At 42.8% G+C, this 20,209-nt stretch overlaps 1 protein-coding gene across 2 annotated transcripts in view; it reads left to right on the top strand.

The window, feature by feature from the left end:
• The window catches only part of Stard13 (StAR related lipid transfer domain containing 13), a 208,696-nt gene that overhangs the window by 22,460 nt on the left and 166,027 nt on the right, over positions 1-20,209 (top strand). The gene's annotated exons all lie outside the window — the stretch shown is intronic.

Raw genomic sequence — 20,209 nt, 5'->3', positions numbered from 1 at the left:
TTTTACCTCAATGGAGTCCGTGAAGGCCGTGGAACTAAACCGCAAGGGAATTGTACTGGACCAGTGATCAGTGGACCCAGGGAGATAGGGAGAGAGAGCTGCTAACGGAGACATTTGGTACCCAGAGACTCTTGAGATCGCCAGCTGCACCTCTTCCCATAGTTGCCCCTAAACATCATTTTCTCCCGGTATTAAGCAAATTGAGTGCCAGAGAATCCAGCTGAAAATGTAGAAAACCGGGAGAGCAGACAGCTGGAAATAGGGATTTGAAGCTGATATAATTAGAACAGACATAAGTACATGCGTTAATATTCAGAGTGCCTCTTTAAAGAAAAGCACCTGGGTTCTATAGCTTAGGTGGATAAGAGTCTTCATCAGTGTCACGTGACCTCGTAAGATAAGCTGCGTAAGTGCTGTAGGAGAGAAAGGTCCCGCAGAAGAGGGCAGGGGTATAGTGGTTTATACCCAGGGCTGCAGAAGGCATCCTTGCGGAACAGCACAGTGTGAGTTCACCCTGAGGAAGGTCTAAAAAGAGCTCACCCAGCAGTGGCCAGCGTCTCCGCAGAAGCTCAGCAGCAAAGAAAAGTGACTCAGTGGGCCTGGGGAGGCAAGGTTGGACTCCACCACCAAGAACCAGTGTGCGATTGGATTGCTGGGCAGGCACCGTTAATCCACTGCAGGTCTCCTTACTTCCTACTGCCAGACTCCACACATTTAGTTCCGGAGGGAGGTGTTCATCTTCTGCTTGGAAGAAAACAATTGGAACTTGGGCAAGTGAGACATTTCATCCAGTAAAGGTGCCTGCGGCCAGCCAGAGGACCTGAGTTTGATTCCCGGTAACCACGAGGTGGGAGGGGAAAAGCAACTTCTGAGCAAAAGCTCCTACCCGTGTCTGGGTCTGTATTATTTCAAGGTTTCCTTTGAATCAGTGTAGAGGGTTAGTAAATTTATACTACGGTTTCCTCACAATGTGCTGGCAACTGTAACTGGTTTATAACTGTAGCCATTAGAATACTATCATAATAGTAACTGTATCTAGAGATCGTGGGTATCTCTAGGGACCTTTGGTGGTTGCATATCCTTTCAAAACCATCCTTCAGACGGTTGGGATTGTAAGGTATGTTTTATGCTTTTGTAGACAGCCATTCCTTCCTTTTTAAGTTATGGACAGCTTGGCTTGTAAAGAGAAGATACATCATGTCTTTTTGAGTGAACATAGAGGGCTTTCCAGAACCTTCTGCATCCTGGGCTGGCACGTCTGCGGCTTCTGCAGAGCATCTGTGAGGTGAACAGCTGTCAGGGTCTCTCTGCAGGCCTAGCATTTGTTGCTCTTTTCAGATAGCTGGCATTTTTGATGAGCAGGTGCAAGTTTCTAAGTTTTATTTGAAGAAAATACAATTTTATTTTTGAGCAGCTATAAAGCGTAATTTCGGGTTTATTTGTTGGGAAGTGAAAACATCAGATGCATTTTGATGTATTTGTGGCATTTTGAGGTTCTCAGCCAAACTCTGTAAGAACACTGGCAAGAGGTTCCTCTAGCCGTAGTTCAAGGTCTTACTGAGCATATTATTTCAGACTTGTGTTAGTAAGATGCCAGGCCGTTTATTTGTACTTCGTGGACATCGGGAGGGAATGCAAGCCATTCTTGTTTGCCTTTCGCGCGGTTTGAATCATTATATAAATGAAGATATCAGATAAGGCCATGAATAATAGTTATGTAAAATTGGTAAATGAAGAAGATTCAGAAATGGGATACAGTGTTTTTCTGGGAGTCAAATACATGCTAGTCTTGACACTTTGATTAACGAGCAGTGAATTGATGGTGTCTACTGCCAAACACCTGCTTTATTCAGAACATTCTTCTGCTCACATGTCATAGCAGACTAAAAAAAAAAAAAGTGTTAAGATAAAGTCTTTTCTTTGTCATGACACAAAAGCTTACCCGATTTCCTATTTTAAAAAAGTGTTCCCTATACTATTGAAAAGGTCATGAAACTGACCCAAAAAAATTACAAATGCTCTTTGTATCGTGTTTTAGAAGGCATCGGAAGAACAGTGAAGAACAACGTCCTAGCAGCAAGGTTTGTTTATGAGAACACACTGCAGAGGAGATGGTTAGGGCTTGGAGAGGGAGGTGAGCAATATGCACTCATGCTGAGGGGTGACATGCAGCCAGCTATCAGGAAGGCCTTGTCTGTAGCTTCATCATCGGTTGACTGCTTGGCTCAAGGCAGGGCGCTCCCTCACTGTTTTATTATTATTATTATTATTATTATTATTATTATTATTATTATTATCATCATCATCATCATCATTATTATTATTCACTTTACATCCCAATCGCTGCCCTCCCAGTCCCCCTTCTCCTCTGAGAGGGTGGAGGCCCCCCTGAGTACCCGCAACCCTGACACATGAAATCTCTGCAGGGCTAGGCGCTTCCTCTCCCACTGAGTCCAGGCAAGGAAGCCCAGCTAGAAGAGCATATCCCGCAGATGGGCCGACAGCTGTAGGGACAGCCCCTGCTCCAGTTGTTCAGGAGACACATGAGCACTGAGCTGTGCAGCAGCTCCATCTGTGTGGGGGACCGAGGTTCAGCCTGTGCTTGCTCTCTGGTTGGTGGTTTGGGTACGCCACCACTTGTTTTTCATCTTTAAAATGAAGCTGCTGCCAGGCAGAGGTGGCGCACGCCTTTAATCCCAGCGCTCGGGAGGCAGAGGCAGGCGGATTTCTAAGTTCTGAGGCCAGCCTGGTCTACAGAGTGAGTTCCAGGACAGCCAGGGCTATACAGAGAAACCCTGTCTTGAAAAAAAAAAAAAAAAAAAAAAAAAAAAAAAAAAAACAGACAAACAAACCAAAACCAAAACCAAAACCAAAAAACTGAAGCTGATAATCCTTTCGTGAGAGAATGGTTTTAAGAGAACAGTAACAGCATGGGGTAGGTAAAGTGTTTAAAGTGCTAGCTCTTAATATTTATTGTTGGAGACGCCCCACATTAAGGTCGAGATGCCTGGGACCCCTGATTACAAGGAAGAAAAACCTGCTGGGGGCAGAGTGGGGAAGGTACCATGTTTCAGAGTGCAAGGCCATGGCCTCTTGTGGGCCCCAGTTAGAGTGCTGAGAGGCACCAAGGCCTGCTTCTTTGGCGCAAGCACCTCGCGATGCCATTTCTGCAATTTTTCTTAGTATTTATTATTTTCTTTATCTATTTACTATTTCCTTTCTTTCTCTCTTTCTTTCTTTTTGGATTGATTGATTGATTTTGGTTTTTCGAGACAGGGTTTCTCTGAGTAGTCCTGGCTGTCTTGGAACTCACTCTGTAGACCAAGCTGGCCTCAAACTCAGAGATCCATCTGCCCCTGTTTTCCAAGTGCTGGGATTAAAAGCATGCACTACCACTGCCAGGCTCTTTCTTTTTCTTTCTTCCTTTCTTCTTTTCTTCTTTCTTTCTTTTCTTTCTTTCTTTCTTTCTTTCTTTCTTTCTTTCTTTCTTTCTTTCTTTCTTTCTTTCTTTCCTTCTTCCTTGGTTAAACCAGTATTTAGTAACCTGGCAAGATCTAATAGGAGCCTGTTTGATATCCAGAAATTAGATGTTACCAATAATATTAAAGTGAAGGCTGTTCATGAATTCAAGAGAAATGTGTGTTACAAAGTGAAGGCTGTTCATGAATTCAAGAGAAACTTGTGTTACAGTCACTCGCTCTAAGTGGAAATGAGAGTAACCTAGAGCCACAGGCAGAGATGACTAATTCTGCAGCCGTCGTCCCAGTCTTAGTCTCTCAATTCTGTATAATAAAAACAGGATATTTTTGTTATAAAATTGAGGATGGAATAATATACAGATAGTTCCCGGAAGGTCAGCAGTAGGTCCCTTGGGCTCAGGGATGATGGTGGCAGCACCCCCAGGAATTCTCCATACAGGTTAGGTGAGGATGATTTTGTGGACAGACAGATGGGGTCCAAAAATTATAAAGACTGCATAGTCATCAGTATGACCTCATGCTTGCCCTTTTAGGAAATGGTATTGTCTCACATATGTCTGAAAGATACTGATTTTGTAGCCACAATACTGCTGCCCCCAACCTTACCAGAGACTGGTGGTTGGAAGATATAAAAAATTGTGCTTGCTATAAAATTTTGGTGCCTGAAATTGTATGGTTCCCTTTTTTCTGTTCTAAATCTGTATTACTCTGTGTCACAAGAAAATGTTGGCACAGAAATATAGAGAAGCATTTATCAACCCGCACGTGAATTTTGTAATCTAATTTCCTTGTATGATTTCAATAAAAGACTGGGGCTGAGTCAAGTCTAGAAGAGCACCCTGACTCCTGAGTTCAAGGACTCACATGCCAAAACACCAGCCTGGCAGTATTGCATCTCAGTTGTGTGTTTTCTTATTCGCCTACCAGGTATCCTGAGTCCTTGACAACCCCCAACTCTTGTCGAGGCTGGACCCAGGCATATTATCACTGTTTCCTTATGAAAGTGATAGAAATCAGAGCGTTTAGGTACAGGATGTGCTGTATTCAAGGCACTTCCTAAAAGCTCTCGGCGGCTCTACTAACGGCTCAGTCAGTAGAGTGTCAGCCACGAGAGCCGGAAGACCTGAGTTGGATTCCCCAGGACTCACATATGAGGCAGAGCATGGTGGTAACAGAGGAGAGATATAAATGCATCCCTAGGACTCCTTGGCCAGCTACCTAACGTCCAGGAAAGTGAGAAACTATGTCTCAAAAAATAAAGTAACATGAGTTTTGGTTTTTTTTTTTTAAAGAAAGAAAGGCATATGGAAATACAACTCACATAAAGTGAGTACCCTTCTAAAGTACACACTGAAGTGGTTTTTTAGTATGTCCACTCACCCTTACCTAAAGGAAATCCCAGGATTTATATCTTATTGGTTTTTACTCAAACCTGCAAAAACATGAAGCAGCTCCCTGTCCAGATGTATCTGGATATTCCAGGTGTTTCATGTAAACAGTTGCACAATGGACACAGACTAGTTGGGTCTTCTTGATTGTGTGACAAATTCATATTTAACTTTTTAAGGAAGTGGGGATAGCTTTAGCATTTTACATGTTTCTTCCTCCTTCCCTCCCTCCCTCCCTCTGTCCCTCCCTCCCTCCCTCCCTTTCTTGCTTTCTATACCAGCAGTGGACTCACAGTTCACCATAGGTTAATCAACACCTGACCAGCCTTTTCAATGAAGCCATCCTAGAGAGAGTGTGAATAGCATCCCCCAGAGGATCTGTGTGAATGTCTTGAGGAATGAATGAATTAAAATTCTTTAACTTCCATCTGGATTGTTTGTCTTTGCAGGGCTGTAAGAGTTCTTAGTGTTTCTGAACTCTTAAGCCTAATTGGTAAATTTTTTTTTTTTTTTTTTTTTTTTTTTTTTTTTTTTTTTTTTTTTTTTTTTTTTNNNNCCTGGAACTCACTTTGTAGACCAGGCTGGCCTCGAACTCAGAAATCCGCCTGCCTCTGCCTCCCAAGTGCTGGGATTAAAGGTGTGCGCCACCACGCCCAGCTCTAATTGGTAAATTTCTTGTGACTGTCTTATTTGGTGGATCCTGTTTTCAATTGCTTGATACTACACTGCCAGACATAAGGTTTTGTATTTCAATGACGTCCAATTTATTTATTTCTTTTTGTTGCTTCATATGTCTTTTCTAAAAAAAGGCCTAACCCAAGATTATCAGAATCTGTACTGTTTTTTAAAAAAGATTTATTCATTTTATATACTGTCGCTGTCTTCAGGTACACACCAGAAGAGGGCATCAGATCCCATTACCGATGGTTGTGAGCCACCACGGGGTTGCTGGGAATTGTACTCAGGACCTCTAGAAGAACATTCAGTGCTCTGGACCACTGAGCCGTCTCTCCAGCCCTAGACATTTTTTCCCCTAGGAATCTTATATTCTTACTTCTTATATTTGCATCTCTAGCTCATTTTTGAATAGATGTGTATTCTTTCTGAACATATATTTGGAATACACACGCACCTAATGAGAATGATGTCAAGTAAGGGTCTACAGGCATTTTTGTACATGAGTATTTAATTGTCTTACACAATCGGTTGAACCGAATTGTTCTGGCATCCTGTCAACACCTTCATTCCTACATTAAAATGAATGCCAACTCTTTATGAATCAAAAATGAGGGAGCCGATTGCTAGTTGTATTGTCTTCCAAATGATTGGACTAAAACAATATCTCTGTTGTCTCATCTATAAAGAGATAGGAATAATACCTTACTGTATCACTTAATGTATATACTACTTAGTAAAGACAGAGGCCTAGCTCAGTTTTTTTTAAAAGAAATTACTGGTGTGTTAATCCACAAATAAGAAGTGATATTATGTGTTAATTAAAACAAAATCTTGAGATGTATTCATTTATTCATCTCCCTATTCAAGAAAACTTACCCAGTGCCTTTATTAGAATAAGAAAATTGAAGAGATAAAATCTTTGCCCTTGGAGAGGGCTTACTCTGTACTAGAGGACAGAGCAATAAGTCATTAAACATCTAACATAACATCAGGTAGGACTAAGTATAGGTGAAGGAAGGATAAACAGATTGTAGAGAACCGGAAGCATATGATGCATGAGGAAGATTCATGAAGGGTGGAGATATATGGGAAGAGGTGTAAGTGAAGGGAGGAGATGAGCTTCTGGAGTATGGTCCAAACTAAGAAAGTGTGGAGAACAAGAGTGAAAACGGGCTGCCTCAGAAATCAGCAGGAGCGGTGGTAGTGGATCAAGTCAGAAGTGATGACTGGCATCTAATTAGATTGCATTTGGAAAGCACCATCTGGTTAGGGTTAGGTTAGTTGTAGGATGAGTCTTCCAAGATTGGTTCAAAAGATAGGCACGTAATGGGGTCATTTAAGCCCACAGACTATAAACCTACAGAAGGGCAGGTGGACAGAGCTTTCAGAGCACTAGAGACCTAGTCAGGCAACTAAGATATGAGTCTGGAGTTTAGAGAAGACCATATGACTACATGATATAGCTTGGAGAATCACCAGGATGCCTTTAGTGCTTAAAGTCAGAACTGGATGAGGTTCCCTGAGTAACTAAGCAACAGAAAGAAGAGGGGAACTGAGAAGTGAGCCCTATAACAATTCTACCTTAGCCCCTGGGAAGCGTCATCAAGGATCCCGAAGTGGTATGAACAGTAGCTTACCAAGAAGCAGCAGGAAACATGGTGTCCCAGAAGCCAAGTAAGGAAAGAATTTGAATAAGGAGAGACTGGTCTGGGGTGTCAATTTTCTGAAAGTTCTGGGTATGATAATGGCCAAAAGATGATCACTGCAAGATGGAGATTACTTGGCAAATGTTGTTGTCTCACAGAGTGGGCTGGTGATCAACAAGAGGTTGAAGAAGTAAATGCGATGACCTCTGTAGGTGCTGTAGTCTGTGCTCAGTCATAGTACATATGTAACTTGTGGTCCAGTCCAGAGGCAGCATAATAGGTTGAAAAGATAAACCTATGCTCACCCATTCTTGTTTTCATGACCTTAAGCAAATCATTGTTTGAATGCTGGACTTCTTTTCTCTTATGTATTAACTAGAGAAGGTAATACACATCACTCATCCGATGTTGCCATCAGTGTCCCATTCTGGAGCAGTTTCTGTCACGTAATTTTCACATTATAAAATAATCATATTCTGCTCATTTTTTTCCTGTTGTGTATAGTATATGCATGTGTGCTGATGCAAATTCATGTTTCCAAATTTATATGGTGGGCAGATGCTGACATCAGGTATCTCCCTCTATTGCTGTCCACTTCATTCTTGGAGGCAAGGTCTCTTAGAATCAGAAGCTCACCAGTTTGACTGCACAGGCTGGCCAGTGAGCTCCAGAGAGCCAACCATCTCTATGCAATTGCTAGGATTACGGCACTTGGTGCTGTGTCCAGCTTTTACTTGGCTACTGCGGAACTAAAGGCAGATCTTCTTGTTCACACAGCAAACACTTTATCCTCTCAGATCCTTCCCAGTTATGCTGATTTTATTCAAACCCCCACCAGGCCCCAAGCAGGATTGCTGTTCTTCATTGCTCATGATGGACAAATCCCTTGCTTTGTAGGAGTGAGAAGACTGCACAAAGGAGGAGACACACTTGTGTTCTGACTGGACCTTTTTAGGGAAGAAGAATTGAGGCATATCTCTGATAAGGGAAACAAACCGTGTGTGACTGATATCAAGTGTGTCAAAAGGCTGCCTAAAAGAATAAGAGCTTTCACTGGGGAGAAAGGTAGAAAATAGGGCACGAAGATCCCTAAAGCCAGCATGACCTTTATATAATCTTCATGTGATTTTAAATGAAAGATGTGTACGTGCCAATTATTCCCACTCATGTAAGACCTCAGTGCCTCTCTATAGACCTGAGTTTAAAAGCAACCACAGTTACTAGCTAGAAGTAGCACAAATATGCAAGGCAAGTCCATAGCCCTAGCACTCATTTTAGAGATAAATCCACACTATCTGTTAGCATTCTGTCTAAACTCCACCCCACAGTTACCTGGCAACAGCCAGGTAGGCCTGGCCTACTATAAGAGGGGCTGCTTGCCCCCTCCTCTCCCTCTTGCTCCCCCTCTCTCCCCATTCCCTTCCCCTTGGAATTCCCCTTCCACATGGTCATGGCCAGCCTCTACTTCTCTACTCTCTCCCTTTCTCTGCCTCTACTTCCCTCTTAACTCCCCTACCCATGCCCTGAATAAACTCTATTCTATACTATACCATCTGTGGCTGTCCCTCAGGGGGAAGGGATGCCTCAGCATGGTCCTGCTGAGACACCCCCTCCCCCCATACCTCACCACACCCCCATGGAACATTCTACTTATTTATCTTTTTATAAACACATCACTGATGCTATTTTCTGGGTGTCAATTGGATGGGGCTTGGGATTCTACAGGGAAAAATGTTATGTTGTGCTATTTTTCTTTACTATGAGAGTTTTGACCTTTCCCTTTCGATGGTTAACATATTTGTTGCTTTAATAAAATGATGGAGGTGTTGAATTCTTTGATTTAGCAAAGTTAAAAGGTGTTAAATTTAAGTTTCATTCCCTTATTTTTATTGTTTTATTTTTTATATTCTTGGTCTATAAAATGTCCTAGTGTCTGAAATTCTGTATCTTTTTTTTTTTGGTTTTTTGAGACAGGGTTTCTCTGTATAGCCCTGGCTGTCCTGGAACTCACTTTGTAGACTAGGCTGGTCTCAAACTCAGAAATCCGCCTGCCTCTGCCTCCCAAGTGCTGGGATTAAAGGTGTGCTCCACCACCGCCCAAAGAAATGCTATGTCTTAAAGAAGCACAGCTTCTAAGTCCTACAAAGATTGCTTCACTTAACTGTGAAGATACCATGGAGAGTTTATAGTTACCATTGTTGTTAATAGATGATGGGTCTGTCAACCAGAGGACTTTAGGAATGCTCTCATCCTCTCAGACAGCCGAAGCTTCTGTTTACATATAAAACTCCAAGTCTGATTTATGCAAATTAATTCAGAGCTGTGCTATTTAATTTTAACTCCCAACCAAAGAGGTTGACCAGATGTTCAGACAACATCATACTGAATATTCCTGAAAATCCTTCTCAGCCCCATAGAAGGATTTGATGAATTGGGGAAAGTGGAAAAGTGAAGTCTTGCCAGGAGCTGTTATGCACCAATTCATGTTTCTGTAGTTTTCACTTCACATCTGTATGACAAAGACAGGCATCCGAGGGGAGCTAAAGTAAAATCACTCTAGTTGACATCAAAAAAATTCTTGGCAGGATATTTTCCAAACTGTCTTATATTGTTTCTCCTTGCAAGGATGTTATAGGGCACACACATCAACCAGATCCGCCACTGAACAGACATGCTCTCCTAAACCTTTTGCAAAAGTATCTGTTCATTATTTATATTACTGTTATTTCGTTCTTTGACCTCCTAACTCAGTCAATCATGCGTATTCTACATGCTATACTACGAGACAGGGTGATTATACGTGACATAACTTTTGGTCTCAAGAACTCTGTTATTACACAATAGGACATAGAGTACCAGTGCTTTACGGGAAGTGTTGTTATATTGGAGAAGTATATACCAGCTTTTGGTGTTCTGACTGGCCTGGGAGTAAATTTTGACTCTCCCATTTAATTTTATGACTCTCTCTTCATAGCATGGAGATAATAATCCTGACATCACTTGGTATTTGGCTGTATCCCTGGTTGTTATAATAACTAAAAGAAGTACTGTTTTCATTCATTTATCAAGGGTTCACTGAATGTATGCATGAAAGAAACATACACAGCAAAGATCCTGGCATGATGTGAGTGCTTAATTACAGTCATAATCATTTCAACTTTCATTCTGTGTATTGATTCAGAGAACTGGCCTTTTGCCACAATGTGCTGCGATAAAGTCCTTATCTTGGTAATATGTCTGAGCATTTCTCCCAAGCCTACGGCATTCCACCAATCATGGAATTCTATTGTCAGTGCCTGGGGAGTGGCTGATGGCCCATGGCTGCTTTGTCTGTTGCCCTTGGGATAGTCCTCGTTGGATATTCCAGTCTTAGAGTTTATGTGGTGTCTCTGCTTACACACATGGGTGCTAGTATAGATATTATCCCTTGGACTGGGTGCGGCTTGACGTATTTCATAATTCAATTTGTTCTCACTACATTCCTTCAAAACGGGTTTCTTTCCAGATACCAGGCCCATACCCCATCTTCATAATGTGGCTCTGCCACATCTTACTCTCTGGATCAACGCACAGAGGGCAGATATGACTTACAGCTCCAGACGGTGTGGGACACAGCTACATATGTGTCAGAGACACCTATCAGAAGACTGAAATCCAAAACAAAAGTATTAAAAGCACATTCGTTAAACAGACAGAGATGGCTCAACAGTCAGATAAATGCTTAGGGCAAACAGAACAAATTGTTATACCAAGTACAAGCTAAGGGTTTCAAATTCGGCTGGCAGCTCTGAATTCTGTCTTATAAGGAAGGTTTACTGATTGCCCTGGAGAAAGGAGATGCAGATGAGTGTTGTGTCATTATCATTGGTAGTATCACTAATATCTTTCCCCCGGTGCCAGTTTTATTACTAATACACTAAAAAAAAAAAAAAAAAAAAAAAAAGAGTGGAATTGTACTGTGTGCCAGCTGAATAATAAAAAAAAATTAGCATGGGGCTGTGCAGATCCTATAAGGTAGAATTTGGACAAGTAGGTGTGAAATGGTCTTCAGGAGAGAAGTTCCTTCAAAGAAACAGATTAGATATAAATCCACCAGAGGATTGGGTGGAGGAAGGATACTGGCAAAGATGCCCAGACAAGAAAGTTAAGCAAGATGAGAGGCAAGCTCTTAGGGCTGCCGAACACAGACGGGGCCGTCAGGAGGACGCACAAATGGAAAGATTCAGGGCAGTTTCTGTCTTTACTTACGGGATTCAGATAATCTTTTATTATTAAAGCAAGCATGTATTCATGTTACACTGCCATGAGTTTCCCCCGTGGAGTAAGGACCCTTTCTTCCAAAAGTTCCTGTTTTTCTAAAACCAGATCCCTGGCAACTCACAAACGAAAAATGTGTCAAAAGTGACATCTTCAGGTATATTTCCCTCTACCGGATGCTCACACAATCCTTAACCATGCTTGTTCCCAGATGACTTACAGGGTTCTTATGGCTGTCCAATGGCAAAGACGGTCCTCTTACAAGGAGAGTAAAGATAAATCATAAGATCGGGCTCAGAACTTAAGTTCTAATAGTTCAAATATACGCATTTTGAAATCAATTTAAATTGGCTAAGAGTCGTCACCACCTTCAAAATATGCTGTTGCTTTGAAAAAGATTTTGAGTCAGTCCCTGTTAAATCTGGCTCGGCAGGTAAATAGTTGTTCATTCTGCTTGGAATGCGTGTTGTTTATTATTACAGGTTTTGTTGTTGCTTGGGTCTGAATGCCATGTTCCCAAATCGAGTTGTCTCTGACGCTAACAACAGGCTGCTATTCTCACTTATCTTGCAAAGTTTTCCTTTGTTTTGATTGGGAGAGCAAAGCCATGTTGCCACACGTCTGTTCAAATGAATTAGCATTACATTCCGCGCTGATTCATCCAGAAGGAATGAGCCCACATAGCAGAGACTATCACCACATGTGTCAGAAAGCGTTCCCGCAAAGCACACTGGGAGCCACCCTTTTTCTTATTTTCCCCTTGTTGTAATGACACTGTCTCTTGGCCTTGAACTTGAGGTAAGGAGTCAAGTGGAGCTGCCAAAATAAGGCAGATCCACAGAAAATGGCAAGGTGGGGGAAGGTGTGGCTAGGGTCAGGAAGGGGGGAGGAACAGGAATTTCTGTTTCTCAGGACAGGTAGTTTAGGCACATAATGTCCCTACCAAGGGAATTGTGACTTGAAAAACTCTATTCCCCAGCAAGGTGGCACCTGAAACCTGCAACTGGCCTTTGAGAGAAGGAAAGGCGGAACATAGTCCTTTCCTGTTAAGTCGTCGTTCCTTATGAATGCATGGGCTGGGCACACCAGATGGATCAGTGGGTAAGGGGCTTGCTGCCAAGCCTGACACCTGAGTTCAATCCCCAGAGCTGGCATGGCAGTTGAAGTCAACTCCTGACCTCCACCCATACTTGAACTCATACACGCACATACTCACTCACAAAGGAATAAGATGTAGTGAAGATTAAAAAACAAAACAAAACAAAAAAAAAAAACCTAGGCTTGAACACAGGAATAAGTGAAGTCATGAATAAAGAGTAAAAATGGTTTGGTGATTGTAAGTTACCACTGCATATGTACATTAAAGAAAATTGTGTGCTTCGTGTGATGGCCGGAGCACAACATGAAATTTCTATTTGGAACTAATTATTTAGGGGACATGCCTTATATCAAGAGCCTTGAGTGTTTTTCAAGGAGTTGGAGAAGTAACATCATTTTTCCTTACATGGGACTTTACAAGATAATTTACCTGCATGAAAAGCATAATATAAACAATGTCTCATGTACAAAGTTGCTTTCCACCTGTGTTTAGAATGGACCTTGGCCCCACCCTAACCTACCATAGCACTCATGCATGGTTCATCACTTTATCCCCCAGTCCTGAAGAAATAGAGTCAATAGTTTTGACTGAAGGAATTACTTCAGACTAAAAGTGATGAAACATGCTATGTTGGTTACTTTTCCAATCCTGTGATAAAGCATTGCAACCAAGCACCTTACAGAGAAGAAAAAGTTTGTATTGGCTTATGGCTTAGAGTTCTCATGGCCAGGACTCATCGAAGCAGTGGTGGCGCACGCCTTTAATCCCAGCACTTGGGAGGCAGAGGCAGGTGGATTTCTAAGTTCTGAGGCCAGCCTGGTCTACAGAGTGAGTTCCAGGACAGCCAGGGCTACACAGAGAAACCCTGTCTTGGAAAGAAAAACAAAAACAAACAAACAAACAAAAAAACAGACAAACAAACAAAAACCAAAACCCAAACCAAAAAACTGAAGCTGATAATCCTTTCGTGAGAGAATGGTTTTAAGAGAACAGTAACAGCATGGGGTAGGTAAAGTGTTTAAAGTGCTAGCTCTTAATATTTATTGTTGGAGACGCCCCACATTAAGGTCGAGATGCCTGGGACCCCTGGTTACAAGGAAGAAAAACCTGCCGGGGGCAGAGTGGGGAAGGTACCATGTTTCAGAGTGCAAGGCCATGGCCTCTTGTGGGCCCCCCGTTAGAGTGCTGAGAGGCCCCAAGGCCTGCTTCTTTGGCGCAAGCATCGAAGCAGGAAGCAGAGAGCTCGCAGCAACCTCTACCGCAAGCACGGAGCAGAGAGAGTGAACTGGAAATGTCAAGAGTGGGTTTTAATCTCAAAGGGCCCGTCCTTGGTGACATACTTCCTCCAGCGAGGCTGGGCCACCTAAACCTTCCCAAACAGTTCCATCATCTGGGATCAAACCGTCAGAAGCCTGAGGCTATGGAGGACATAACTCATTCAAGCCACCACATAGGCAGGTAATTCCCACCGACACCTTTTATACTCTGGGCTGCATCAGAGGTGTGCTAGCACAGGAGGGGCTGAAAGTATTGTATCTTCCTTACTACATTTTATTTGAGGTGGATTAAGAATACAGCCTATTTCCAACAAGCTCAGAATGCTAATGACCTCTCATGAGTGCTCACATTCATTTATTTCTGTTATTCATTATAATGAAAGAAGAGGGACCAGCCAGGCAAGTTGGGTATCACAGAAGAGTTAGCAGGATGGTGTTAAATCTGCCTGTCCTGTTCAGCGCTACGATGGCCACGTTGTGTGAGCCAGTGCGGGTGAAGTGAACCACCGCTTAGGGATGCGTGACTTCGGATGGACTCAGAGATGAGAAGGCTTGTAATCCTAAGGGTAGGACTTGTTTTTTGTTTTTGAGACAGAGTTTCATTGTATAGACCTGACTGGCCTGGAACTCACTTTGTAGACCACCCTGGCCTGGAACTCAGAGAGATCCCACTATCTCTGCCTCCCAAATGCTGGGATTAAAGGTGTGCACCACCACACCCTGATTCTAAGGATATAATTTAAAAAAAAAAAATCATTTCCCTTTTGCGGTCACATAATGATTTTCTTTCTTGTGATATTTTTCTCTTTCTACAATTAATTCTTAAAACATTCTTATGCTTTTTAAAAAAAATAATTCTTTGAGCATTTCATCCAGTGGAGTTTCATCATATTCACCCCTCCCTCGAGCCCCTCCCAGCTCACCCGCCCCCCAACCACCCAACTTTTTGCTCTCTTAAAACAGCTGGTGCTGGGCTGGTGAGATGGCTCAGCTGGTAAGAGCACCCGACTGCTCTTCTGAAGGTCCTGAGTTCAAATCCCAGCAACCACATGGTGGCTCACAACCATCCGTAACGAGATCTGACGCCTTCTTCTGGTGTGTCTGAAGACGGCTACAGTGTACTTACATACAATAAATAAATAAATAAATCTTTAAAAAAAAAAAAACAAAAACAGCTGGTGCTGCCAATATACTCTTGGAGTGTGATCTTCTCCAGGAGTATGACCAACTGACCAGGGACCACTTCTTTAAGAACGACTCTCATCATTAGCTAGGCATGGGTGGGACTTTGTGCCCACCTCTGGTCTCCATGCTGGGATTCTGCTAACTAAGGCCTGGAAGAGCCACCAGCATTCTTGTTAGCAAAGGAAAAATTAAAACCGTCTACACATGGAAGAGAGTATTGGCAGCATATTTTCTCAAGAACTATACAAGCAGTGGTGTTTGCTGCCTCCCTGACCTTCAGATGAAAAGGACAGTTGCAGGGCACAACCTTTACCTCACATATACAAGGGTCTGGGCTTGTTTCCCAGGACAGGAGGGGGCAGGAACTAGCTGAAAGGACTGTACTGAGAGGCATTCTAGTCAAATGGCTGGCACCTAGGAAGCAAATGGTCTCTCTCTGTAAACCTTCATCCCCCTCCCCCCTCTTCCTTTCCCTCTCCCTTTCCCTTCCCCTTCCTTGCCCCTTTCAAAGAAATAGACCATCTGTGAAGACTTTAATGAATCATTAGTACGTCATTTATGTCTCTTGTTAAATCCTAGAAATTTCATTCTGTATGAAGAAAACATACATGGATGGGCTAGGGTTTGAGAACATCTATTTCTTCATCCCCAACTCCTTTACAGGATGGTGTGTGTGTGTGTGTGTGTGTGTGTGTGTGTGTGTGTGTGTGTTATGCAAAGGAGTGCCTGTAGAAGCTGGAAGCCAGAAGCTGATCTTATTTTCCGAGCCAAAGTGTCTCACTGAAGCTGGAGCTCTGCAATTAGCTAGACTGGCTGGCCAGCAGGTTCCAGGAATCCACCTGACTCAACTCAATGGTGCCAGGTTTGCAGGATCATGCTGGGATACCCAACTTTCTGTGTAGATGATGAGAATCCAAGCTTGGGTCCCCATGCTTGCTCAGCAGGCACTTAATCAACTGAGCCATTCCCTCAGACAATGTTTGTATTGTCATGAGACAATTCACGTTTTAAAAGACATTTGGCTGGAGGGTGAAGGATGAAAAGTCACTTATAGGATTATCCACTTAAAAAAAAAAATCCAAATTTCTTTAAAAATATAGTACAAGCCTTTCCAAGCATGGTAGCTACAGTACAGTCTCCTGCCTTACCGGCTTGATGCACTATCTATACGTCATTTATCTACACAGGAGCATTTTCATTAGAGGAAATAACCGAGCAAAGATTATAAATCATAAATTAGGAAACGGATTGATTCTAGAATGCGTGATGATTATTGTCCATAGGGGTAGTCAGGTGGTCTTGCCAAGGATCCTGGAGTAGACACTACTGTAAACCTCTGTATGCTGTAGGACTATTGTTCTCCCAAATATAGCTCCTTTGTGTGGAGGTCCAGGAAATCCAGTGGTAGAAGGAAACAATGGAATTCTGCTCAGGAGTGTTTCTAAGTAGCAAGCCTTTGATAAAAGCAGACTAGGGAGGAGACACCACAATTGTTCTTTACCAGTAACTGTTTAAAGTATTTGATTATAAATGGATACTATGTGGTAGGTTCGTGATCGAGAAGATTCTTGTTCTTACGTGCTCGCTAAAGGAAAAAGTGAAGGGTGCACACCGTCCTGTGTATTGTATGGATGCTTCACATGTCAATGAAAAAGCCCACGGCCTATGGCTTAGGCAGAAAAATAGAGGTGGGACATTGGGAGGAGAAAGCATTCTGGGAAATAAAGGGGAGGAGCCTGAAAAGAGGGGCGGAGACGCATAGCTGCTTGGTGCCTGAGCACAGGCAACCTGCCACGCACGTGGCAAAAGGTAGGTTAAAATAAATAGGTATATTCAGTTATGGTCTAGTCAGAGTAGAGTCTGTGGTCTACTATATGGCCAAGATATTTGTAAATATATTTTGAGTCTGAGTCATATCTCTTGGGGACCTGGGGCTGGGAGACAGAACTGGGCCTAACTTCAACAGTGTGCCGAAAGCACAGGAGTCACATAAAATCTGAGCTCTTAATGCTGAATTCGGACGTTACTATACACTGGGTCTACTTCCAAGGTGCTGATGAGAAGAGCAACCTGACCTATAGACTGCACATAAGCTCATTTCCAATAGGAAAAAGAAATCAAAGTGGAAGTGACACAAGGATACCAGTGGGAAGGATTGACTGCAAAAAGGTCACCAAACCTCCTGACAGCAGAGGGCCTTGAGAACTGGCTAAACCTTCTAAAACTTGGAAGAGTATGGGCTGTTTTCTCTCTCTCTCTCTCTCTCTCTCTTTCTAACTTTATTTTGTATGATAATTTTGTATGTGTGTGCCCATGTTTGTGTGAATGCTTGTGTGGGGGTATACATGTGTTCACATATGTACAAGCATGTGAAAGCCAGATGACATCCTCAGAGTTGCTGTGTGCAGGGTCTCTCAGTAACTTAGAGCTTTCCCAAGCAGGCTATGGTACTGCAGGTATCCATATGTCCTTGCGTTCCCACATCTGGAATTACAAAGAAGTGTCACCACGCCTACCTTTTTTTTTTTTTTTTTACATGCATTCTAGATATTGAATTCTCAACATTAATTTCCATCTCTTTTTGTCCTGGGTTAGATTTTGATCCACGCGTGTATATATTTGGTCAACTTACATGTGTGTATGTGTATTTGCATGCATTTATGTATGTGTGTGTACACATATGTACTTGTGTTTGTGTGTACGTATATGTGTGCACAGATGCCTATGCTTGTATGTGTGTGTATAAACCATTTGTAGGCACAGGAGAGACCATTCAACACCAGTTGAATGACAGCACTTGAGGCTTTACAACAGAGCAATATGAGCAAAAGTAGCATCCTGAGAAAGCAGACTTTCTCTCGTAATCAGGGGAGATGAGTGTGCAGGCAACTAGACACAGCCTTGTCAGTTCTCTGGACAGGGCACCCAGCTCCTGGGTGTGGAGGCAGTCTTGCAGACAAGTGTCTGGAAAAGGAAATCTGTAGGCTCTGTTTTCGCATCTCTGGGTTTTTTTGAACACTGGGATTCTGCTTAACTGTGTCAGGTACTCAGGGCCCGAACCACGAAGGACGGTGCCTGCAATCTTTGGGCCCATGGATGTCTCTCTCTCTCTCTCTCTCTCTCTCTGCTTTCCATCACTGACAGTGCTGGAATTTCCCCGAGGCTGAGGCTTCTCCTCTGCATCCTCCAGTGTGACCTGTCGGTTCGGCTTCATCTTTTCATCATATGAGGAATGCAATTAGTCAGAATGTTTGAAAAGTATAAATCCAAGAAGCATCACCCATGGCTAGAATCATCTTTTAGCATATTTTCTTTATACTTTTATACTATACATTTTTAATTCTAAAAAAAAGAAGAAAAAACATTGTAAGCTTTGAGCATTCCCTACCACTTTGCCTCCTTAATGCTTTACTGACTGGGGAGCTGATTGATTAGTGAAATTCCAAAACAGGTCTTCTAATGTAATTCATTACTGAGACCAAGCCAAGGACAAGGAGAGTCCCTGAGACCCCCCAAAGCCTGGGAATAGAATAGGGTATTTTAAATTTAAGTTGCGAGCGTCTCTCCGGGATGTTCTGTCCTTTGCAGCAAACACTGTGGGGTGTGTGTGTGTGTGTGTGTGTGTGTGTGTGTGTGTGTGTGTGTGTGATTAGCGATGAGTCATGCTGGCAGGGCAGGCTAAGGAGAAGGCAGCCACACCTGGCGACACACACAGTACTTGGTCTGTTAAAACAGGCCTGTGCCATGAGACTCAATATGATTACGATGACACTCTGGGAGGTTGTCCAGAAGCCACTAGACTCCCTGATAGTCGCTGAGCTCTGACAACACAGGAAATTTCAGGAGAAGCTCCACATATCCTTTCACGTGTATTCTCTCATAAATAAGCATTCCCTTCAAAGGCCACACAGAGCCACTCAGTGGACAAACCCGGAGGACGCTGCACTAAGCAGACTGAGACGGATGTACAGAGAGACATGCCTCATGATCTCACTGTGTGTTCAGTGTAAAAGTGAGGATGGGTAGGAAAGGAGACGTTGATCAGAGGGTGAGACCTCTCCATCACAGCCACACAACCGCATAAATTCTGGAGATCAGTGTGCAGGGGTGACCGTAGCGAATCGCACTGTATTGTTTACTTAAAATTTGTAAGTGCCTTGGGGTTTCTATTGCTGCAAGGAAACACCTTGACCAAAAGGCAAGTTGGGGAGGAAAGGGTTTATTGGCCTAACACTTCCATACTGCTGTTCCTTACTGAAGGAAGTCAAGAAACAGGGCACAAACCTGGAGGCAGAGCTGATGCAGAGGCCATGGAGGGATGCTGTCTACTGGCTTGCTCCCCGTGGCTTGTTCAGCCTGCCTTCTTATAGAACCCAGGACCACCAGCCCAGGGATGGCACCACCCACAATGAGCTGGGCCTCCTCATTGATCACTAATTGAGAAAATGCCTTACAATTGGATCTCATGGATGCATTTCCTCAGCTGAGCCTCCTTCCTCTCTGATGACTCTAGCTCGTATCAAGTTGACACACAAAACCAGCCAGTTCAATAAGAAAGCAGATTTTAAAAGTCTTAACCCCCAGCAATCATGGGTATTGATGGATATGTTAATTTGACTGTGGTAATTAGTACAACGTACATACATATGTCAGACTACTACACCACAAATATAAAATATGTACAGTTTTAGATTTTTTTCAAAGGCCAGAAATAACTCTTTTTCTTACGACTGATGAGTACAAGAAGGAGTGTTCAGAGAGAATCACATTGCCACCACTAAACACACAGGGCTACATGGCTTGTAATTCTGAAGAATATTCTCACTCTTGCTCTGTCTCTTCTCATCTTCCTGCCCACCAAATGTACACGTCTTTGTGCTTTTTGTATCAAACGTATTTTTGTTTACCATCTGAAGAAACTACATAAAAAAAAAAAAAATCGCCGGAGACAAGAATCATGAATTAGAACCATCTCAAAGATTTCAAAAACTTAAAGGTCTTATATCCTTGAGCTCAAATTTGCTCAAAGCACAGAGAAAACTCACCTAGCGGCAGATATTAGGAGAATAACCTAAATATCACACCGCTTTCTATCAACAGTAAAACAGTCTGGGTCAACAGACACAGCCTCCCACACTGTGTACCAAACATAGTGTAATGGTGTGATTTTTCTTTTCCGTCTTCACCCACAGCGTCAGTC

This window comes from Mus pahari, chromosome 23, assembly GCF_900095145.1.
Source record: "Mus pahari chromosome 23, PAHARI_EIJ_v1.1, whole genome shotgun sequence".
NCBI classification, from domain to species: Eukaryota; Metazoa; Chordata; class Mammalia; order Rodentia; family Muridae; genus Mus; species Mus pahari.
The sequence above is the reverse complement of the archived record's forward strand: the minus strand, read 5'-3'. Positions and strand labels throughout refer to the sequence as shown.